This window comes from Liolophura sinensis, chromosome 6 (genome assembly GCF_032854445.1).
Source record: "Liolophura sinensis isolate JHLJ2023 chromosome 6, CUHK_Ljap_v2, whole genome shotgun sequence".
Taxonomy (NCBI): Eukaryota; Metazoa; Mollusca; class Polyplacophora; order Chitonida; family Chitonidae; genus Liolophura; species Liolophura sinensis.
Genome location: NC_088300.1, coordinates 61,678,528 through 61,704,335, shown reverse-complemented (window position 1 = coordinate 61,704,335; position 25,808 = coordinate 61,678,528).

Below are 25,808 nucleotides of genomic sequence, written 5' to 3'. Positions count from 1 at the left end.
CATTCGCATACCAGCCGTCAACCATTATGGACGCACCAGGTTAATAATCGCAAGGCCAATTCCCAGTGCGGACGTTTAAAACAAACCTCCAAAGATTTATGAAAGTACAAAATTAGGACGGAATCATGCAAAGAGAAGCAGTCAACAGTTTTCATTGGTGTTGAAAAGGTTTGGAGTGACGAGGAGCGGAATGCAGATCTACCCCTCAGTGTTAAGCTCCGCCTTTTTTCCAAAATTGAATCTCAGAATGAAATTCAAAGAAACATGCATATTGGGGCTAAGCGGGGTTTATAAGAGGTGAAATTGCGAATTTAGTGCACTTGGCTCAGATCTATCAGAAAAAAATTGCGCAGCACCTTTGCCATCCAGATGAACGTCCGGACTCGTTCTAGACTATTCCGTGAAAACACATAAAAGAGGTGAGTCTTAGAGACTCGAGTGAGGCTTAATCGTTTGCTATCACACGCAACTTTCCAGAAGTGCTGCCACTGCAGGCGTGATTCGATTTGTAACGAGAAATGGGCAGTGGAAAGGGAATCTTTACATCTGGACCTTTCAAATGGCGATAACTGGGAAAAGAAATAGCAAATGAATATAGTCATACATGGCTTTTAGAACGAAAAATCTGATGGCAGTTGTATAAATTTTTCTGCCTTAGCAGATGTTTTCACTCCGCTCTAATAATATCGCCTGATTTATTAGCGTCCGTGGCTGCCTCGTCAAACTCATACATCAGTGGAGTGCAGCATCACTAAATCACGACTTCCACACACATGGCCAAGATTTCAACGCCTATACCGTAGCACTGATTCCAGTGGCCATATATTTGGTCTGTCACATCAAGACGAGAAATGATCTCGTAAACCAAAGCACACAGCTAAATTTGACTTATGCCACTATCTTTTGAAGTTTAGAAGCCATATCATTGAATTGATGATCATTTTAGAAGCCATACCCCAAGATCACGAAGCCTGACTTCCAGTCAAAAATACTTCCGTGATCCTGGGACCATATCGTCTAACTCAGGTTAACTTAACCCCACATGGTCATTAGACTGTCATGTATTAAATCGTTTCTTTGACCACATGATAAAATTGCAGTGAATTGTAGTAACCATTTGCATCACAATTCAGCTCGTTGTTTGCAGTGATTTTTTAACGAATGTTATCACATGTCACTACTTGATAGTCTCGTGAACTCACGAAAGGCTGATCACAACAGTCATGACATCAGATAGACCTACATTCAGTACCTTTCTTGTATGATTTTCAGAATTACCCCCAAAAAATACTTGTACAACAGAATACTTGTGCAAGAGCCATTTTTGAAAATAGTTGTGTTTTTTTTTAACAAAAATTTCGCATAGAAATTAATTAGCACTGGCTCAACATGTAAATCTCATATTTATAGTTTGCCTTTTTATGTGGCATTAATACAATTTTAGACTTTATACAGGTGCATTAGATGTTCATTAGGCATTAGATATAGCTCAGGCATTAGATATGCTTTAAGCATTAGATATGCATTAGGAACATCTAAATTTTGCTGTCCATTCTGGTAATTTATTTGTAAAGGAATGTCATGGAAACCGAAACAAAATCGCAATGATCCAACGGTCTTAAAAACTGATGTTTTTGTGGACCATTATATAATCTGAAACAAACTGACAAAGTGATTTCTATGATTACAACTCCGATGTCTGATAAAACCTGCACGCTGTGAATTGCGGACCAATTGGCCATACTGTCACCGTGTTTTAGCTCAGGTCGTTATGGGTTTGTAGCCAAGGGTAAACAAGCTGTTTTAAGTGACATTTTGACAGCAGGTGCACATAGCCAGTCCTGAAATGATGTAATATTTTAGTGCAAAAGAAGCAAACTAACACAATTCTGTAATTACATGTCAAGAAAATAACCGCTGGAATTGTAGAAAGTTGCCAGGCGCATGGAAATTCTGGATTTGATGCCTGCAGGGTTGGTTTGAACAAAAAAGTCTGAAATAGCTGTTGGACGTCGTAGTGGCAAAGAGAGAAAATCTTCAACAGAAACGGATGTTCATGTTTCTGTTTACAGGAAAGTCTGACAAATATTGACTTTCATTTCGACATTTATTACCTTTCAATATACAAATAATCACACTACTAACATGCAGTTCCTGTATTTGTCAAAAACTTCTTACGTGTAAAATAAAATTATATTCACCGCTGTCGTCTGCAATAATATGCGATCAGTTTAATTGCGTTGTAGATTGGTTCTGCGCAGCAACTTACGAGTGGTCTAATATAGGACAATGCTACGGTAATAGTGACGACAAATCTATGATAATAAGTGGATGATGAAAACCAGTGACTACAGAATTATACAGAAACGTCACACTGGATTGCTTGTTTCTGTATGTTCAGAGTGGTTGGGTTTACAATGTTCTCTTTGAAGGTCTCTGTTTGATGATGTTGATGATGTGTATTCCTCAAAACATTGGTGTCAGTCCGGTCATTCTCCGAGTCTAATTTCAGTATGAGTGCGTTCACACAGACTTTGACATTCAACAATATCAGTTATGAGCTGTTAACCTCTAGTGTATACCTGATAAGCAATGATGTAGCCATTACGGCGAGCCACCCATCATTTGTTCAACATCACAACACAGAGTTTGTGGAGAACGTAATCAGGATAAACAAACTCAGCCATGTACGGTCAAGAGAGTGTAACCCAATCTTGTCACTTTGTATTAGTACCTTTCTTTGAAGAAAGCCCGGTTCGGGTTTCTCGAATCATTGAGATGACACTCGAAAAAGACATAAGAAACGAGAACAGATAGATTCTCGTAATGTTTTTACATATGTGATGGTTTAATAGGTGAAGGACACTATAGAGTGTTTGGCGCAATCCACCGATATTTGGTAAAATCCACCGCTTCTTCCCACAAAGGTCATTCCATTTTCACCTTACCAGATAGCACACACTTGCGTGTGGCCATTGTGTTTATAATGCATATAGCGAGGAAAAACTAACACGCATGGCAACATGAAAAAAGGAGAAAAGGGAATTGTTAAAATTGTGTGCAATATACCACAGAGTCATTGTAATTGTTATACTAAATGTTGCTTGTTGACGGGATATTTCGAAAACAATTTTATGCTTATCCAATTCATGCGTGGTCACCCTGTTCACTACAGGTACGCTGAGGGTATGCCTTTAATTTATTGTAGTCAAATTATAACGCTTTTCAGCGTGGTGTGATTTACCACAGTTTAACTTCTATGAGGAAGAATTGATTTTCAGCCATAAAGGTTCCATTGTACCCCGCACTTACGTCAGCATATTTCATCCCACTGGCACTTCATATCTGCTGACTACAGGATCAACACTTAACGGCTGAATGGCATCTGCATAACCTTTTAACTGCTGTGTATTGAAATTCTCTTCCTCCCGCCGTCTATGATTAGCAGTCATCAGACTTTCACGGAGTAAAAGTTAAGGGCATTCTTATTGATACCTGTTTACTGAAAAACGTGCTTAGGCAAATCCTCGTGACACAACCATCATCTATACAGACAGTATGCCAGCTGTCAAGCACTCGTTACAACCTCGGTCTTTGTGACCAGGGTCAATACTTTGTTTTCATCGTCTATCACCGAGCCGTCAATGTGCTGATAGGATGGAATATTCTAGTCTTTGAGACCTTTATTTCAATGTGCTTGAAATATCTGACACAATACTCCACCAGGTCGGTGATGTTTTTAGCACCATCCTTTGAGGATAAAATGGATCTGACCTCGTAAGTAGTGCAAAAAGGGCATCTCATTTGTCCGGATTAATAATGTGAAAACAACTTCCTTGGTTAAGCATTTGGCACAGGTTTCAACATCGTTTCTTCCGTTGTGAATACCCCACATAAAACAGCAACAATTCCCATTGTTTTCAAAGCTAATTTCTCAAAATAATATGATACATTATGAAAGTATTGTTATTGAAGGCTATATTTGGGATTTAGAAGCTATGATCTGGAAGAAGTGTCTTCTATTTTCGAAAGGATGATCAATAATTCTTATCGTAGTGATGCATTGTCACTGTTGTTAAAAATGGAGAGGACTGAATATATGCAACGACCAGAATTTAACATTGCACTTAATTTGAGTTTATAATTAATTATCTCAGTAATTATAAAACATAATGTATATGTATACAGTTATTTCAAAAATAACTATTTTAAATACAAATTTTAAAGAACACACGTGGAACGCACGTGTTATGTTCCAAAACTGCAGAATCCCTTTACACTTCAAATACCTTTCTCTAACACGTTCTTGCCATAGATTAAATTTAAGACTGACTTGGCTCAAGCAACCTCCGCAAATAAGTTATAAAAACAAAAATGGGGTTATCGACCAGATATTGATAAATGCCTGCTTGAGCTGAAAAAACTACTAAAATAAAAAGCAATACATCGAATGGCCCCTTGACATTTAGTGTAATTTTGAAATCTTAATCAAACGAATGTGATCGGATTACTTAAGCCTGACTTAAGAACATTTAAGACTGAGTAAAATTCTGGGCCTCTAATATCCTCAGGCAAGTTGTGACTTGGGCTATTTTCCGCCCATTTTCGGTGCTAAACCATACCATGTAGCCTTTGGAAATCTTCCCTTCAAGGTTGTTTGGGACTAAAGAACTTACTGTAACATAAAAACTTTTCATTAGACTTCTGGGGACAAGTACAAAAAATGGTCATGTCTTAATCATGAAAGTGCAGATATTTCGTTTTCAATATCGCCGCGATGTTTGCTCGCTTTCGGAAATGAGTATGCTTTGTAAAACTTATTCTCTGGCCAGTTCAAGGTAAAGACATGCACGGGCGTATTACTCTTAAGCGGGTGGTTATCAGAGTAAGGATCTATGCTTAGACTTAGCTTATATGACAATGATACATCTACAGTGAGGAATTCTGCAGAGATTATATTCCCCGACGTAGTTTACTACTAGATAGTCAACCAGTACGGCGTTATACCCCAAACACTCACTTACTCACTCACTATATAACCTTCAGCTCATGGCTACAACATTTAATTATTTATTTATTTAAATATTTATTTATTTATTTATTTGATTGGTGTTTTAGGCCGTACTCAAGAATATTTAACTTATACCACGGCGGCCAGCATTATTGTGGGAGGAAACCGGGCAGGGCCCGGCGGAAACCCACGACCATCCGCAGGTTGCTGGGCTACAACATTTAAGCATAGTTCTTGATCTTCACATTTCACGCTTACAGTAACGTATTTCAACTTGTTGCCAGACACTCTGAACTTGGTCCCACGTACTTAGCTCCACATTTGTTAATTTGATCACTCATAAATCATGAAAGTCCATTCTCGACTAGATGGCCGGGCTGACGAAAACCTTTAGAGGCTAGACAAGAATAAAAGGTTAAATGTGAGATTTGATGGATCCCTTGTTCACTGCTCGTTACTTGTCTCTACATTTCGCCGGGTATTCCTCATCCAGACAGCCTCCATTGAGCAAATGTAATTAGATTGTCTATGTTAACGTATATCAAACTGTTCCATCGAGACGTGCTCATTGTATTAAAGTAGACCACCGGGAAGTTTTGCATTAGAGGCTCCAGTGACTCCATGAAACATTCATGCCCGGAAAGCAAATGTTTCGGCGGGATTCCACCACCGAGGAATCAAAGCGTCGGTCAGACGGCCGTGACTAAGATGGGTTTTCAGTTAACTCAGTAAAGGTAAACGCTTTGTGGGCTTACAGTGATTGGGGAATTTCCCTTAAAAGTCAGATTTCTGATCTGGGTAATCATAATGCAATAAAAACCAATCTGGGGTGCCGGAAATAATGGAGAAACATAATTCACTCCTTCTAGATAAAAGGGTGAGTGAGTGTGTGCTTGGAGTTAAACGTCCTACTTAACACTTTTTCAGTCATATGACGACGAAGGAATTCTTAGAGTGCATATCATGTGCCTCCTTGGTGCAGGACGGATGGCCACTCCTCTTTAATCCCGTGCTGCTTCACTGAGACGCCTTACTGAAGGCAAGTAAGCAGCACCGACCGAGCCATTATACTGATACGGGTCAAGCAGTCGTTGCACTATCCCCTTCATGCTGAACGCCAAGCGAGGAAGTTAAAACTTCCTCTTTTAAGGTCTTAATTGTGACGACTCGAGCCAGGGTTGACCCTGGATCTACCACTCCCGAAGTGCTTCTACATTCATGCTGCTACAGAGAAGACATTTATCATAGGTAGAGTTGTCAAATACGACATTTCTAAGAATATTTGCGAACGTTTAAAATTTTCAATCTGAAATTTTTTTTTTGCTGCCAATTTTTGCTCATACCTTACTGAGCATTTGTAAGTTAGAATCCATAAAAGCCATGTCTTTAATGGTCACAACTGATTTCCGTTAAAATTCTACTCACAACTTTATTCTCTTTTTTCGGTTTCTCTTACAACAGACAAGTATTGATTGACTGGAGAAACGTCTTTAAAATTTGGAGAAAAAATCGTAGACCTAGTAGAAGTATCGTGTGTCTAATTATTTAATCACCAACACGGCACAGAGACATCGATGTAAAACAAATACTACAGAATGATTCTTGCAGACTGGGAATCTTTACCGTTGTATTTTGCATTCGATCCTTTTCATCACCAGGCGTTCGCTAGTTACATTCACGTAGTTTGAAGTTGAATGTGGCCAAACCACTCCCACAATAGTATGGTATGAGCATAATCCTTCAAGCTAATCTCTAGGCGAGCTGCCATGCGTGTTAGTTTCTTCTCGCTATATGCATTATAAACACAATGGTCACACGCAAGTGTGTGCTATCTGGTAAGGTAACTATGGAATGAATATGCAAGTAATAAAATAAATATAATCGTGATGGCAAATCACCATGTACGTGATTCGTGCGGCAACGTCTCTGTCTGAAACCCTGTGTATGTCACAGAATGTTAGGTGATAGACTCGTGTCGAGGCTCTTATTTCCTGTAGACCGGCGTCAGGCCCTGGGAGGTAATAACAGAGTAATAATGCTGTCTGAGCCACGGACATATCTATGTCCGTTATGTAATCGCCCGAGGTCTGCAATAACTGTTAAAGTGGGTCTCCGTCTGCTGACAACCGTTTGATGTGCAATATAGAAACTCTGGCCTGGAAGACTGACTATGTAATTTTAATAGGATCTTAAACAGCTGTATACTGCTCACAGCTACTGCGTCGAACGGAAAGGCCTGCTGGACACGGCTATGTACGAGGAAAGTTCTATCTAGATCTGTACAGTTCATGACCAGAGGGTTAATGGAAAAAATTGGGCTCGAGCGAAGAAGATCTGAATGTATGTGCTATACCCACCGAGCTTCCATGAGGGAAAAAAAACCTCGAACGTTCTACGCTGCTATTAAATACGCTTTACTCGTTTGTGATCACTACACCATCGGCTGGGTTGGTCAATGTATCGCTTGGCTTAACCTTGCTAGTGGCCATCATGGTGAAAGTTTCAGCACGTGATTTTATTGTACCTGCAAGCCAATAGAGCTCTATATGAGCCTGTTGATTTATATGCTACCAGAAAATAAAACTTTATTCTACAGAGTGTAATGCAACAGACAGATATAAATCAGCCATAACAGAAACACTTAAACGTGCATAATAACTTATCTTCTGGAGTTGATTAATGAAACACGGGACTGATTTACATCAAAACTGAGAAATTTACACATAATACTTTATTATTCAAATCAGTACGAAACATTAGAATTTCTCTGTAGATATTATATAATCCGCAACAGCCTGGACAATTTTCAATTGGTGGTTATGAGGACTTAGTAACCCTTCAACAGTAAGACGTTTTACACCCAGAGCGGTTACCTGTTGCTGTAAAACGAATCTATTATTAGTAAAATTAAAGCAGTGGAGTAAATACTGAGATACAGTTTCCTCCATCCAACAGTAGTCACAAAGGCCGTTAGGATGTAACCCAATCCTATGGACTCTCGCACTGAGAAGACAGACCCCTGAAATAAGCCGAAAAAATCAGCCTTACGTGTAGGCAGCTATGTGAACCCCTTACCCTTTTGCAGATTTGAAACTATTTGGCGTATAAAGTCAATCTTGCAAAGAACTTTATACATTGACGAATAAAGCTACATGTAAACTGTTAACTTGTGGGGTAAATCATATCATTTTAGAATCTATTTTACGTATCTCCAGTTTCACCTTTTATCTCTTGTATAAATTGAATTCTGATCTCTACTCGCCCTCACTGGTGTAAGATAACATGAAATTACAATGGAGTCTTTGTTGCTAGTAGGCTGGACAGTAAATCCTTTGAATATGCGGAAACTTATAACTATGGATGATAATCAAAGAAGCAAATGGGTCAAAACATTTGTATCATACTGAGAACTAAGCACCTGTGAGCGGTCTGATTTCTGTACCAGGGAGTTCAGATGACACCTCGCTAAACAGTATACAAGGAGGATGTGAGCCCAGGCAAAGCTTCGTTAAGCAGTGTTACTGAGCTGTTAACGTGTAGTATATTCCGCCAAGGGATACCGTGTCTGACCTGATAAACAATGATGTAGGGATTACAGCTAGTCGTCCATCAGTCTAACCATTTACCTTTCACTAAAGAGAGTTTATGGACGTCAGAATGCGGTCAGAATACACAAGTTCCACGATGTACGCTCAAGGGATCGTAACTCCAATTTTGATTAATTCGAGTCAATCAGTGTAAAAAATTAGTAAAATCAGCCGGCTAATTGTGGAGTTGAATCCGAATGGTGAATACTTTTCAACCAGAGATCAAAACTCAGTTGGTTATTTTGAACCATTTTGAAACATAACTCAACTACAGAGATAAAACCTCCATCAGCAACCATACAAGCCAAAACTCCATTAGCTGTGGAGATTGGAGAATCACGCCAAAAACATCAGACCTGACACCAGGCCCACCCACAGTTGACAACGTACCGACATCTTTTTGCTTCTCTCCGCATAGTATTAAGAGTAATCTTAAGAACTGCCATTCTTGTTATTAATATTAATAAGTTATTAATATTGTACACAAGGGAAAACTTTTCCCTTATAAAGTAATTGGGGCTGAAGCTGAGTAGGCTTTTGTTCATTGCTGCCTGAGCGAGAGGGATTTGTGGGTGAACTGGTAACGTATAGTACTAATGTATGACAAGAGAAAAATGGTGGATTCGGCTTGGACCCGAGACACAATTGCGCTTTAAAAGATACGCGATTATTAGCAGATTAGCTTGTGGTGTTGATCTATATTGAAATGAGGTTTAGAATTCAGCATAAGTTGTAATCTGTGCAGACTTATCTCCTGTATTATAAGAGGAACATTGTACCTTGAATAATACAGTTCATAAAGCTATATTACCAGTGCAAAAAAGAGTGTAGCTGAAAAATTACAAAGCTACGGCATTAAACGTGTTGCTTATTAATTGGGATCAGAATTCTTTTTGAGAATTACTGGCTCACAAACTCTACTTTTGCCAATAATAATGATTAAACAGCTGTAAGGGAACCGAACGCGCCTCCTAAAATCAGCCATGTCTGCTAATTGATTCAGGTTGTGAGGAATTGTGTAAGTTTCGATTTAGTATTGATGCCGTCGTGGTTTATTGGTTTAATGTCCGTTCCTGGAACTTGAACTTGAGCGGAAATTGATTTGAGAATTAATAAATGTGTGTAATCACAGTGGAATTGTTTTTATGATGCTTGTGTGATTTCATGCAGAGAAACACAGCCATTATCGATCTGCGCAATAAGACCCCACTTTTAGTTGACCTTTGAGTTGTTACGCTCTCGATTCTTTGATTTTTCCTATCGTTTTGCGTCAGTCTCCATCAACTGTACGTGATGTACAACTGCCTGTAAATCGATCTGTTTTACGTGATATGTTGGGAATGAAGATCAAAGAGAAAGTTGTTATACATAAATTTTTTCTCTCTTAGTATTATGAAGAAAAGCCAAGATTAACACCATTTACACAGGATCCATTTACAAGAGGAAATCTCTGTGCAGGTAAGAAATCTCAGTAAACATCAAATCAAAGACTCCACAACATGAAGGGGGTTTATTACAGTCTCAGTACCAGTTCAAACATTCCAAAGCATAAAAGACGTTCACTAGCATAATTAGTACTCGTTCAATCATTCCCCTTGGGAATTCTTTACAGCATAAATGACGTCTGAAGTTGATAATCACACGGCCCGTTTGGGAAATAATGGTTACCACCCAACAGACGTCACTCCTTACTCAGATTCAGCCAGCACACAAGAGAGGACAGGTTCACATTCGTTATTTCGTTATCAGTTGATGGAACTAGTCAGAAAAAAACATGGGAAGCACGATGTTTCAAAAGGCTGACATGAAGGAAAACTCTTATCGAGACCGTTGTATGCTAAATTACATGTCTTCAAGCGTTTTTGACTATTTAATGTAACACTGTGCATTTAACCTCCTGAACAGCCAGAGGATCTTTCAGGGAGAAAGGAGAAATCAGATCCGATTCCTGAAATTAAGATAAAGTTAAATGTTAATGTTAATTTTATTTATTTGATTCGTGTATTACGCCGTAGTCAAGAATATTTCAACTATACGACGGCGGCCAGCATTATGGCAGGAAAGTCGTAATTTGAAATCTGATTTGAATGTTAACGTGTGTATGCCCTATGGGAGTTGAAATTAAGTGCTAATTAAGTTGTCACATTTTCAAAGCACAAAGCGGTGCTTGCAACAGCCACAGAAAGGCTTTTCTCCCAGACCAAATGACAAAATTGAATCAGGAGATTTTCCGAGACATCAAGGAACAAAAGAAAAGACAAAAAGGAGGAGTAGTGTATATCAGACAACATGGTGGACGCACTTGCAGGGTATTTCCGCGTTATTTGATGTCCCTTTTGATCTGTATCAAAGTAAACAGATTACTTAGTTATACGTCTTAATGTTGCTCTCTTGTATCGACGAGAAAAGAGTACGTATTGACCACTTAATTAGACAAACAGCACATAATGAGTGACCTTAGAGTATTATATACACCATATGACCACTTGGGTAGATCTAGACTGAAGTCATAATGTTTAAAGCATGTGGCCATTTATACCCATGCCACAACCTAGCATACTTTGACAACAGACTTAGGTAGGGATTCACAGTCCTGATAACTTTACCAGTATGTGCCAGCCGTGGGAACTTTATACCTACAATTGTGGTTGCAATGGTAGTGGCGTGCACGTAAGGCTACGAGAGCTCCGCGAATCCGATCCTCGGATTAGTCTTAGTTCTAGGTTGTCATGGGCATTTTCCTAAACTTTCGATTTCTATGTTCTATCCATTAATAAAAGTAAGATCTTTCACATAAAATGTTCAGAAATTGGCGAATTCTGTTGAAATGAACGATTAAAATATTTTAAAATAGTCACATGGGGTTTGCTGCTCTCAAAGCAATGGAATCCTGGCCATGCGGACATGACACCACTATTTCGCCTATTACTTTCGAGTTTCAGTGATAAAGAGAATAGCCAAGTTAATCATGTGATCAGTCTTTCTGAGAGAGACTCGGAGGAATAGACAAGCGTGAGAGCTGACGTCAGTCTGAGGTTGCCAGTGGAGATCTCCGGAGGGCACCAGACAAGCGTGTGAGCTGACCTACAGTCTAAGGCTACCACAGGGTTTCTATGGGGGCATCAGTCATACTTTTCCTTTGTTTGGCTGCAATATATATGCATTAGTGTATCTATGTACACGTGCTAGTGTTTGGGGTTCTTGTGCCTGGTTGAAGACAGTCCGTCTTTAGAAGTAGGGGATTTCCTTCTTTCCACAGAATGCTGTGTGTGGTCGTCCTAAAATAGAAGATAATATCGTCGTCCTTGAGACGACGTCCCTAACATTATCTATTGTCATATTACTTTCCAGAAGAAGGAATTCATGTGAAGATTTCTGTTATATATGACCAATCATCTGGCATGTGAATCGCACGATCCTGGATTTCAATGGTCAGGCCCCAACGCTCGAGTAATGACACTGATTTTTTTCTACGATCTATATATTTCTCTCGTTCTGTAACCTGCTGATGAAAAGCCTATAAAAATTTGTCGCGCACGAATAGCAGTGTAGGTTTCAGGCCTTGAAAGTTTCTGGCAATGAAAACGTGTCAAGATAACATCACGATAACCACCACAACAAAGGGTCACAAACTGATGTCTAGTCTGCTGTCGGTTTCATTAACTACCTTTATTACCACTCAGACTTCTCTTTCTAGATCTTATGCAGTATATTTGTGAAAAAATGTTAATGTTCAGGTGGCTCGTGCCTCTTTGGAGTTATCCAGTCCTTGATTGCTTAAGTCAAACGGACATTAAGTCGCAAATCCCAATGCCCATTAGAATGCTATCTATTTCGTCTTATCTGAGACGGTTTTTTACCGTCCAGCACCCAATCGCTCATTTGTTATACGTAGGTAATGTCAGTAATCCCCATACTTGACGATCTCAATTCTGCTCCACTGAACTTCGTGATTTACATTTATAGATCATAACGAGCAAGTTTATGGTTATTTAATGCACGGACTGAGGGGGATATTATATGATTCGAACCTTACTGAAGCATTAATACAGCAAGCCAGGAAGGCTTAGTTGTCTTATGAATAAATCCGCTCTGAGAAAACAAGTTCTCCCAGGAGATAGACATACTTGGGTTCCTAATTAAAGGAATATATGCATATCACAACAGCTTATGCATATACATGCCCTGTCTGTCTTAAATGAGAACGGATTTGAGATGTAAATGTAGTATTTTTACGGTGTAGCACATGCAACATGAGGTATTCTACTTTTTCTTTATCAGTCCATTTCTTTGGCAGTGAAGTAAGAGTTTTTTTCTGTTAAACTGACCAGTGTTATTTCAATGCTTATACATTAGAAGAAATACAATTTAGCACAACATACCGTCCTTCTCGCACACCTTCATGTGGTGTGTATCTTCCGCAATCACAAAACATATCACATTCATGCCCCTTCATTTGTCACAAGCTGACAGACGTCTACGGGGTGAGATTTGAAAAGTACTTAAACAAGTTTCCTTGAACGCGTTGATGTTTCTCGTTCAAGTAATAAGAGCGTAATGACCTTAATGACTTGCAATTTCCTTTATATATTGACTAGTAGGTGCGTGATTAGCGACCTACATAACAGGCAGGCAGGATGATTTATATAGTACCTCAGGCCATACAGTTGTAAATTTCTTAATGACGCCAAAGGGCCATCTGTCGTCAGTTGGTCTATAATGGCCCCCGTCACAAGTAGGCCAGCTTTTGTTAAATTCCATATCGATTGACAGCCAGGTAAACTCTAGAAGATGTCCACGAAACCTTGTAAAGGAAACCTTGTAAATCCAACAACGTTCATCATACATGAACAAGCAGTATGGGACATAAGTATACTTCCATTGTGATGCTTTGGGAAATTCCTGTAATCACTGACTTTCATCAACCGTTTATCCGCCAGTGAGGGTAGATCTTAACAATACTCTCTCTATTTAGCCCTCCACGGATTTAACCTTCTTCCACAAATCCCTAGTTACACAATCCGCATTGAGTAGAGAACCTCTACGGATCATAAACGACCAGCAACCAATGTCCTCTAAAAATGTAGGTGACCTTTAAAGAAGCCAGAAAGACCGATGCCACTACCCAAGATAATCTCTCCAAAAAGATTTATAAATGTGACTGCAAATTTTTGTTAGATAATTACATTAAGGGGGTCATGTTAATTGGTGACGGAAACCAAATAGAGACGGAAATGCTTTGAAAGCTCTGCGCCTGGACAGATATCTCATAAAGTTGTTTTTTTATCTGATAGGTGTTTTACCCCGAACATAAGAATATTTCACTTATACAGCGGCAGCCAGCATTATGGCGGGAGGGCGGTCAGAGCCCGGAGGAAAGTCTCACCATTCGCAGATTGCTGACAGACATTTCCACGTACGGCCGGAGAGGAAGCCAGCCTGAGCCGGACTTGAACTCACAACGACCCCAATGGAGAGAGGCTCCTGGGCCATTGCGCCTCGCTGGGACGCTAACCGCCTGGGCCACGAAGGCGCCGGTACATGATAAAGTGGGATACAAATTCGAAGTCGCGACTTTATGGTCTAGAATTAGTCTTCCGGTATCAACATAGAGATCAGCACTAGAGAGCACAAGTGTTAATATGAACTGACAAGTTCGATAATGATTGATCCATTTATTGGTTGACCAATTGGGTGGTGATTTAACGTATCCATAAGCTGTTGCACAGAACCAATCAAAAACGTAATTAAACTCACCGTGTATTACCGCACACGACAGCAGTGATCGTTTTATTCTATCTGTTAAGAGTTTTTGACGAACACAGGAACTGCGTGATTTAGTTACTGTTGTAGTTATATGTATAGCGGCAATTAATATCGAACTTGAAAGTTAATATTTGTCAGGATTTCCGGTAAACGGAAGCATAAACGTCAGTTTCCATTCGATCATTTTATCCCACATTGCCAGTCCGATGTCTTTTTTTGTTCAACCCAACGCTGCAGGCGTCAAATTCAGAATTTTCGTGCACATAACAAAATTTTTAGACCCCTACGGTTACATTGTTTACAGGTAATTACTGTACTGTGTTAGTGTGCTTCTTTTGCATTAAAATATTAACGTATTTCAGCGCTGGCTACGTGCACCTGCTCTCAAAATGTCACTTGAAACAGCCTTTTTTCTCTTGGCTACAAACTCGTAACAACCTCAAAAAAAATGTGATATTGTGGCCAATGACGCCATGGACATCTTGTTTATGTCGTACACTAGTACTAGACGATAGACACCTTCCAGGTTTTATCAGGCACAATAGATGTAAAATTATTTAGTCAGGTTCATATAATTCATATAAGTTACATTCAGATTATATAATGGTCCTCAAACAGCATCGGTTTTGAAAATTGTTGGATCATTGAACTTTACTTCGGTTTCCATGTCATTCCTTTACAGATAAATTGCCACGGCGCACAACAAAATTTAGTCAAGCATATTTACAACAGTAACAGCTGAATGAAAGCTGGCAAATATGTCCAATCTGTGATAGATATGGCGTTAAATTGAGACTTGCATACACTCTCCATGATTGGCTGGCTTTCTGGTCCAGCGTATCATTAAAGACGTACATCATAGAGAGTAAAACTGGAGCCGCTATGACAATATGATAGTTGGCAAATGACCATACGTAACCGATGGAATCCGACCTCTTGCCACTTAACATCAGCTAGGGTTTTATTCAAACAGTTTATGTAAATCTTTAAACATTAACAAATTACACGTCCCCTAGTACCATGGCTTATGCGGTATTATGTAAAAAAAATGCAGTAATTTAATTTGCAATATATTAGACGTCACTAATCTAGAATTATGCATGTTGTCATTTTTACAAAATTTTGGGGCGTCTTTCTTTTACTAAATTACTTTATGCAATTAGCTGAACTCACAGAAACCAATTTGAGTGTTTTGATCATACGGGCTGAAAACAACTTCATGATATGTCCTCTGAACTTCTAACCGATATCAGAACATGGTTGCTTAAGTAAAATTTAGCATACGATGAAATAATCGCTCAAAAAACTAGTTCGGTGTTATGATATAACGGCTGAAATAAGCTTTAGTTTGATAGCATTGACGCTTGAGTATGTCTAATAATATGGATGGCGAAAACTTGCCCATGTGTGTAAGGGCGGTGATTTAAGGTTGCTCCAATCCAGAAGTGCTTGCATGTGAGGTGGCAACCACGGACTCCTGAATAACTTCTTGTAGAAGTGGCTACAGAATCCACCTGCATTTTACTGAACTTGTATTCGTGATAAATCGGTTCTTATTATTGGTACGATGCAAAATCTTCGGCAAAGGCAAACATTACTGCTATTAAAATTTTTATCAAAGCTGTTTATGGCTTCTTTATATGCTGTTTCTTTTGCCAGGTATAGCTATTGCAAAGGTCCTGAAGTAAAGACTGCTTTCCAACTGCTCATTTCCCGTTAGAAATCGAAGTCACGCCTGCAGTGACGCCATTGCTCGAAAGTTGCGTGTGACGGCAAACGATTAAGCCTCACTCGAGTCTCTAAGACTCACCTCTTTTATGTGCCTTCACGGCCTACTCTGGAACCAATCCGGAAGTTCATCTGGATGGCAAAGGTACTGTGTAATTATTTTCTGATAGCTTGAGACCTAGGGCACTAAACTCGCAATTTCACATCTTAATAACTACACTAAGCCCCAGTATGCATGTTTTTTCTATTTCATTCAATATTTCTTTCAGCCAGATCTTCTTCTGAAAAAGGCCGAGCTTAGCTCTAAGTGGCTGACCGGCATTTCCTCTCCTCATCACTCCAAGTTGGCAGCTTAGAATCCAACTTAGATTAGGCGTAGATTATAAAATTAAATGACGTCATGACAAATAATGTTTGCATTCAATGAGTGAGTGCTTGTGGTTTAACGTCGTGCTCAACAATTTTTCAGTCATATGACGACGAAGGAATCCTTGGGGTGTATGTAATGTACCTCCTTGTTACATGACGGATTTCTACCGCTCCTTTGTTTAGTGCTGCTTATCTCACTAAGACAACTTAACGAAGGCAAGTAAGCCGACCCGCCCGAGCCATTATACTGATACGAGTCAACGAGTCGTTGCACTATCCTCTTCATGCTAGACGCCAAGCGAGGAAGTTACGACTTCCTCTTTTAAAGTCTTAGGTGTGACTCGACCTAGGATTGATCCTGGATCTACCACCCCCGAAGCGGACACTCTACCAACTGCGTTTTCCGGGCCGGTTGTTTGCATTGATAGTTTCGCTGTCGAAGTCAATCGTTATATGTATTCATATGTAAGATAGTCATAATTCATTGATTTATTGTCGATAAATAGAGTTGGTTTAAATTTTAGAAGAAACTTACTTATTCCAACCCTGTGGCTGCCGATCTTGACATATTTTTTGTCTACGTCTTCTAGTTATCCATCGAGGAAGAACAAAGAAGTATGGAATTCGACAGTGTCGAGCAAGAGTTTATACATGTAGCTTTTCTATAAAGATCAACGTCCATGAAGTTGGCCGTTAAGTAGTGAGTGAAATTCAAAGAGCGTTTTTTTTTGAGGATTAGCAAACTCAAAATGGCAAATATACATGTATATACATGTACGAGAAAATGTCACAGCACCTTTTAGACCAAGATAAACTATTTATGTATCTTCAGTACATGTGTGCTGAATGTGACAGCAGATGCGTCTATATAAATAAGGATCAAATTAACCAGTATACTGATTGTACATGGAGAAAACCATCCAGTGTGGATCTGATATGCAGAAGCGAATAAGTAACAACACCATACAACACTCTCCTCTTAAGGTGCTAGCTATCGTTAAACGTGTCAATTGTACAAGTTGGTTATAGCATGCAGACTATAGAATGGGTAAAGAATCTTGTGAAATTTTCAGAGCTGCTCTGATTTTAGCCTATATCCTGCACATCTGGCAAAACTCAAAGACGTTCTCTTTCCAATGAAATATCACACCAGGCAGTCGGTCGTCATTCGGTCATTAGCTTCCTGTCTGTCTAACACATTTGTCTCTTACTTTTCAGGAGATGAGCCTCAGATCAGAAATCTGAATATTAATGGAATCTCCTCAATCATTTTAGGCGAGCAAACCTTTTACGCTTACTGAGTTAACTGAAATCCCATCTTAGTCACAGCCGCCTGACCGACGCTCTGATTCCTCGGTGGTGGAATCCCGCCGAAACATTTGCTTTCCGGGCGTGAATGTTTCATGGAGTCACCGGAGCCTCTAATGCAAAACTTCCCAGTGACCGGCTTTAATACAATGAGCACGTCTCGATGGAACAGTTTGATATACGTTGACATAGACAACTCAATGGCGGTTGTCTGGATGAGGAACGCCCAGAGAAACGTAAAGCCCAGCAACGAGCCGTCGACAAGGGGACCATTAGATCTAGATCTTTAACCTTTTATTCTTGTCTAGCCTGTAAAGGTTTTCATCGTCAGGTCGGACTTTTTAGCCAAGAATTGAGTTTCATGATTTATGAGTGATCAGATTAACAAGTGTGGAGATAGGTAACAGGTAGGTAAAGAGTTTGTCAACAGTTTACATTTCAAGTGTTTTCAAGCTTATAATTAAGATAAAAAAAAACAATGACATGAGCTAAATGTTAATGGTTATTCTAACAGTGAACAGTGTCAGGGAAAAATAACCTAAGCAGCAGGCCTGCATATAACATGATCGGAAAAGTTAGGCTTCAGCATAAATCCTTACACTAACAGTACACTAACAACAGACTGGTGTAGAACAATACGTGTCTTAACCTTGCCTTGGCCAAAGTGTAAGTATTACTCCAACACAAATCACTGCCATCTCTGCAAGCGCGAAAACTCTTAAAAGCTTAACCTCCCACAGATACGGAAAACGGCAATGCCACCACTTTCACAATACGTGACCGTACTTTATGCAATTGACCAGAAATCCCCTGGAATGTTTTCATATTTACGTAAGTGCGGATGTCCCAAACGAGCTTGAATGGCAGATTTCCATGGGGTACATCCTATGGTTTATCGCTGAAAATAAACTGACAGAAGCTCGTCACAAATTTCCTGAGGATATTGGAGGCCCAGAATTTCGCCCAGTGTTAAATGATCTTAAGTTAGACCTACGTAATCTTATCACGTTCGTTGGATTGAGATTTTGAAACTACACTGAATGTCAAATGGCAATTCAATAACTTGCCTTTTACTCCAGTAATGATTCTTCAGCCTAAGCACACCTTTGTCAATATTTGATCGATAGCTCGGCTTTCGTTTTTTAAACTTTATTTACGACTGTTACTTGAGCTTAATTTAGCCAATGGAGCTGACAAGAACATGCCACTGAAATCCGAGGTATTTGAAATTTAATGGTATTACCCTTCTTTAGAATATCACATTTAAAGATTGAAAAGGTGATGTGATCCATGTAAGGTTCATACATAAACTGTGTCTATAGCACATATTCAGTCCATTCTAAACATGATGTCCAACACTATCATCAGAATTATTGATCCATTTTTCAAAACAGATTATTGTTCACATTTGACACAGAAATTCGACAAGAAACGGACCAGAATTCCTTAAGTATCAATGAAACAATAAAGTGAAATACTGGCATATTCGATGATATTATTTTTTTAAGATTTTAAAATAATGGTTACTTATTATAGCGTTTTTTTTTTCAAACCGAAAGAAACAGCGTTTAAGCCGATAATAAATGTTTTATACAGGAGACCGCCTTATTAAACGAGATAAATGGAATGTTGTGCTGCACTGTTTTGCTGTTGTGAGGCCACGTCCTCCTTATCTTCAAAGAACTCAAGCTATAAGTCAACTGGTGCAGTACTGTATCAAGTACTTTAAGTTCTCAAAAAGTAAAGTATTCCATCCTTTTGGCGGATTGATAGACGATGAAAACAATGTATCGACCCTGATCACAAAGACCGTAGATGTAACATGCGTGTTGCAGCCGACTTGAGAGTTGGGCACATTGTCTCTATGTACGATGGTTGTGTCACGAGGATAAACTTAAGCGCCTTTCTGAATAAGTAGGTTTCAATGAAAACGCCCTTAACTTTTACCCCGTGAAAGTCTGATCACTGTGAATCATTGATGGTGTGATGAAGTGAATTTCAATACACAGTAGTTAATAGGCTATGCAAATACCATTTAGCCCTATGCCGCTGATCTTCTATCTGAGACTAACAAGCTTAAAGCATTTGTCCTGTAACCAGCAGTCATGAAATGCTAGCGAGATGAAATATGACTACCTAAGTATCACGTACAATAGAACCTTTATACGCGTGTAAATCAATGCTTATTCACAGAAGTTATCTTTGTACTGTACCCTGACAGAAAAGCCTTATAATACGATTACAAACAAAAAAACTCTCTCAACAGACATGTACCTGTATTAAGCCGGTGCGCAATGTGAGGGTTGGATAATGTTTTATCGTATCAGTTGTCTCGTTTTTAGATATCGCTGCAAAGTATTTCTTTCTTAAACGTTATGTCATCAAATCTTAGGGTTTGCAATATTCTTACATAATGAAATTTGTGTTAAGTCTGATTTTTCACCCGATACTTTGTATCTGTATTTTGAGATGAAAGCTACAAATAGTCTTTGTATTCAGCATGAGGTGGCGCACTATCTCACGCGTCAAAAGGGTTTAAAAGGTCGGCAAACGGTGAGTAACTTCACATGCATCGAGGTCAGAGCCATATGCACGTTAGCAAGGGTTTGACCCTGACTAATTAATTTGGATAAAAATATGTCGTTTGAAAGGTTTAGACCGTTTGTTTAATTGGTCACTCTAGCCATATGGCCACCGAAGCGGTCTATAACAGGACTTGTTTTTAACGTACGTGCAATGGACGAAGAAAGCAGACGCTATTTGAAAACTTAAAAGTTAATTTTCCCCAGCTCTATGTTTAGCCAAAGAAAACGTAAAGAAAAGAGAACTAGGGTTTGACCATGAAACTACGCTTTCAGGTTAAGGCTATTCACCAAGGTTAGGGGATGTAGCTCATTGAGTCAGTGATGTCTGCCACCACGAGAAACACATAGTGCGTGTTCAAACCCGGCCATTTATAAGGAGTTTGTTCTTGGTCACAAATAAACCGTAGATGATGCTGGTCTGGCGGTGTGTGCAGTGTAAGGTCCGCTGGTCTTACACAAGTATAGTAAAGCTCAGTGGTTTAAATAAGGCAGGCCGGTTTCCTCCACCCATAAAACCATCGCCATCATACAAATTAATAATCAATGACAAAAGAAAATCGGGATGGATAAGCAAATGATGAAAGTCGAGGACTATATCGACTATATCGCATTTTTGGATTTACAGCGTTCCTTTTGAAGGCTTCGATACCTGAGTTTTATAGGTTCTGATAACTCGCGGGCATCTTGTATACTCTCTTGAAACTATCAAACCGAGGTGCAATTTGTATATAGCCAGTCTGTGTCGGACAGGAGCCACCCTATAATGACTCCTATCGCGAGTAGAACAGCGCTAGGCCAAAAACACTGTATGAACAAACTGACAGATTTTAAGTTGGCAATTTTAACGTCGTTCAGAAGTTTACAAATATACATATATATATATATATATATATATATATATATATATATATATATATATATATATATATATATATATATATATATATATATATATATATTCATCCACTTATGACAGGAGTCATCATAGGCTACATACGGCTCTTTGACGTCATTAAGAAATTTACAACTGTGCGAAAACTTCTTCACTTGAGGTACTATGAGTTCTTCCATCTGCCTGCTATGTAGGCCACTGATGAAGCGCATCGCTGTCAATACATATCTTCCATCTGCCTGCTATGTAGGCCACTGATGAAGCGCCCCGTTGTCAATACATATCTTCCATCTGCCTGCTATGTAGGGCCACTGATGAAGCGCCTCGTTGTCAATACATATCTTCCATCTGCCTGCTATGTAGGCCTCTGATTAAGCGCCTCGTTGTCAATATATAATGTCAATAACCACTCATTAAGATTATTACGCTCTGGACAATAAAACGAGAAACATCACTTTGTTCTGATGAATCCACTTTAAGTACTGCAGACCGCGAACATTTCCGCGTCCTATAATATGGCGATAGATAATGTTAGAGGACGCCATCTCAAGGACGACAATAGCATCTTCTATTTAAGGATGACAACAGACAGCATTCTAGGGATATCCCCTACTTTCCAGGACTGACCGTCTTCAACTAGGCTCAAGAACCTTAAATAACACATACACACAGACACAGTAGGATATTATAGTCAGACACCGAAAAGGATGACTGATGTGCCACCCTCTGACTCTTGGTCAGCTCACACGTGTGTCTGGTGCGCCCCAGAGATCCTCTGTGCCAACATATAGGTCAGGTTTCACGCTTCTCTGGTACTCCGGGGAAGATTTATCACGTGACCAGCTGGGATATTCTCTTCAGCTGTGAAAATCTTAAATAATAAGCGAGACAGTTGTTTCGTGTGCGCATTCTGACCGGGATTTCATCCCTGTGACTCATGGGCCACTTTAAAGCATTGTAACCTAATTTAGCAACAGAATTTAGCTATTTTCGAGCATATTATGTGAAACAGCTGACTCTTTTTTATAAGCTATGGTCCAAAGCTTACAATAATGCACAGGAAAAGCTAGAACTGAGACGAATGCAACTACCATGGCAACGAAGCACTGTTCACATTAAGTTACAATGCCAGTTACGCGCTCATAGATTTAAAAGGACTTTGTGAATCCGGCCCCAAGGCTGTAGTCAAAGTATGCCATGTTGTATCATCCGTGTAACTGACTACGTGCTTTTGTTTATCCGACGTCACCCGGTAAGCATACTTAAAAATGAAAACTGGAATTTAGCCGAATTCTTGTCTGGAGCCCAAAGTTTGTCCATGTTGTGGCAAAGGTATAAATGGTCACGTGTTATAAACATTTATAACGTACATCTACACCAGCCTGCATGGTTTACCTTAGTTGTCGTGCGGGTTTGCATACAGTACTCAAAGTATACTCGGTGTATATTGTTTGTCTAATTAAGTGGCAAGATAAGCTCATTTTCCTCGGTAAAAGTCAAGGGATAAAAGGTAACTATTAGTTAAGCAGCGCTTGAACATTCTGAAAATATCTCACATTTCCATTACGCTCAGGCGTCGATTCCACGACACGATGATTCAATAATAGTATAGTATAAATACACGAAGAACAATAACACAAGTAATGTTACACACAACAATCTTAATAATATTGCTTGAGATCTACCTGGTGTCAACCTTTTTAAACACCGTTTTTAAATATGTTGGCTATATATTTATTTTTACTGGTCATAGTTCAAAATCAGACGCTTTCCATCCTGAATTCTCCAAACCACACGTAAATTCGAAATTTTCGACCAGCTGAAACCGCAGACAAGTTACAATACTTAAAAAAAACAATGAAATGTTTTGTATGGTCCCATGGTAATGTTGACTATTTCCCTCAACTGATAACGAATGCCAGTCTTTCATCTCGTGTGTGATGACTGGATCTGACAGCCAAAGCGACATCTGTTGGGGGAAATTGGGGTTAACTGCTATTTCCCGGCAAACGGGTCATGTGATTATCAACTTTGGGTGTCATTTATGTTGTAAGCAATTCATAATGGGGTGTTCAACTTTGGAATTCATTTATGTCGTATCAATTCACGGGGAGAGGTGTTTGAACTGGTACTGATCTTATGTAGTGAACCTCTTTTGTATCAAGGAATTTTTGAGCTGGCACCGAGATTATAATGAACGTCCTCTATATTATAGAATGAGATTTTTACCTGTAAATGAATCTGGTGTACGTGATGTTAATGTAACAGAATAGATATTTCTTTTATCATTAATACTGAGATAAAAATATTTATGTATAACTACTTGTCTTTGACCTCCAGATGGACGGATTCATTCCCAACGTCTCACGCAAAGCAGATCGATCCATAAGCAACGTATTTCACGTGCAGTCAATGGAGACTGGAGCAAGACGATAGAACCGAGAGCGCAACAACTTATAGGTTAACTTAAAGTGGGGTATTATTGAACAGATGGATAATGGCTGTGTTTCTCTGCATGAAATCACACAAACGTCATAAAAACAATTCCACTATGATTACACACACTTGTTAATTCTCAAATCAATTTCCGCTCTAAGTGCCAGGATCGGACATTAATCCAATAAAGCACGACGGCATCAGACTGAATACTAAATTGGAACTTACATAATTCCTCACAGCTTCAATTAGCAGACATGGCTGGTTTTTGGAGGCGAATTCGGTTTCCCTAACAGCTGTTTAATCATTCTTAGTGGCAAATTGGGACTTAGTGATCCAATAATTCTGAAACAGAATACTGATCTCAATTAATGTTGTAGCTTTCTGGGGGGTTTTTCTGTTCCAAACTACTCTCTTATGCGCTGGTAATATAACAGTGCAAATGGTATTATTCAAGGAACAGTGGTTGCAGTAATTTACAGAAATATTTCTTTACGTATAACACGTTAAGTTGGGTTCAAAACCTTCTTAAACGTTGATCAAAACCATGGAGACAAAAACCTGCTAATAACTGGGTACCTTTTCTCTCGTAATGGTGTCTCGGGCCAAGCCGGTCGATCATTGTTCTCTTCTAATACAGCGGTACTGTACGTTACCATTTTACATAGAAATTCTCATCTCTAAGTGCTATGTGCACAACTGCCTTCAGCTTCTAAATTTAGCTTGCCACTGTTTACATATGCTGAGTTCAGGGCCTGCTGTCTGTCCCTGCCTAAGAATGTTTCCAGAATACGCTCAATTCGGAGCCTGTTTTTTTACAACAAGTGTTCAGGAATTTTCTTTTATCCTAGACATTTCCACCAGTCTATATAAGACCTATGAAAGCAGGTCAAAAGAGGAGAAAGGAGAATTGTTGAGAGTTTTGGATGCTTTCGCTGTGTATTACTTTAGTAGGCCTTTTGTGCTGAATGTGCTGGTGTCTTTATAGCCTCTGGCTTTGTTATATCATATCTCCACCGAGCACTTGTTCAGTCTGAACTTGAATATTTAATTTGTGCTCTTGTGTACACAGTGCTTATTAGTACACGGACCCTGTCTGTGGAATTTTGTGTATATCTCGTCACACACTCAGTTATACTGTGGATTTTCCCTCTTATGAATATTGCCTCTGTGCATTTATGCCTGTATGGTTTTCCGCATTGTGCAATATATGCGTCCGTTTGGACTTGACACCGTTGTACATGTAAGTAATTTAGTATTTGTATATAGATACTGCTATCCTTTCTTGTTAAACTTAAGTACTTTAGCATTTGTAAAAGTCTTGTTATCTGTTCTTGTTAAAGGTAATAAATTGTTGTAAAATAAAATCTGCTGGTTTTGGTTACTTTTTTGTGCGGCTAAACTGTCGTGTATTTCGAACAAGCCATCTCTTTATAATACAGACAGTTTGGGTCGTAACAAATTGGGGGCTTGTCCGGGAAGTGCAATTGAATTGGAATTAAAAGGATTTTGTGTAAGTTGTGTGATTTTTCTAGTCTTTCTAGTCTTTGACTTGTAGTAAATTTTGCCAGCAGATTTTATTCATCATGTCGGATTTTAAGCCCGACGAGTATGAAAGCGCCAGATCAGGACATTTTTGATGTGTTAAAATAAGAATAATTTGTATGCTTTAAGTACCTGAATCTTAATATCAAAAGATCCTTACGCAAGAAAGGTATGCAGTTTAGTATTGCTAAATGTTTGGTAGAATTACAGGGGTTTAATGAAAGTGCATTAGATGCGTACAGGCCAGAGGGCGATGATTCCACTGTAATAAGAACTGAAGGAGTTAGAACTGAAAGAAAAGGAAAAATGAAAGATTGTTTAAAGGAAAAAAGAAAATGAAAAAGAAAGATTGTTTAAGGAAAATGAAAATGAAAAAGAAAGATTGTTTAGAGAAAGAGAAAATGAAAGAGTGTTCGAATTGGTGAAATTGAGACTTCAGAGCGAAATTGAAGCGAGGAGACTAGAAGGAGATAGGTCTGGTTTAAGTTTTTCTGATATGTCGTAAGATACACTAGAAACATAAGATTGGTGCCACAATTTCGTGAGACTGATGTAGATAAATATTTTCTACAGTTTGAGAA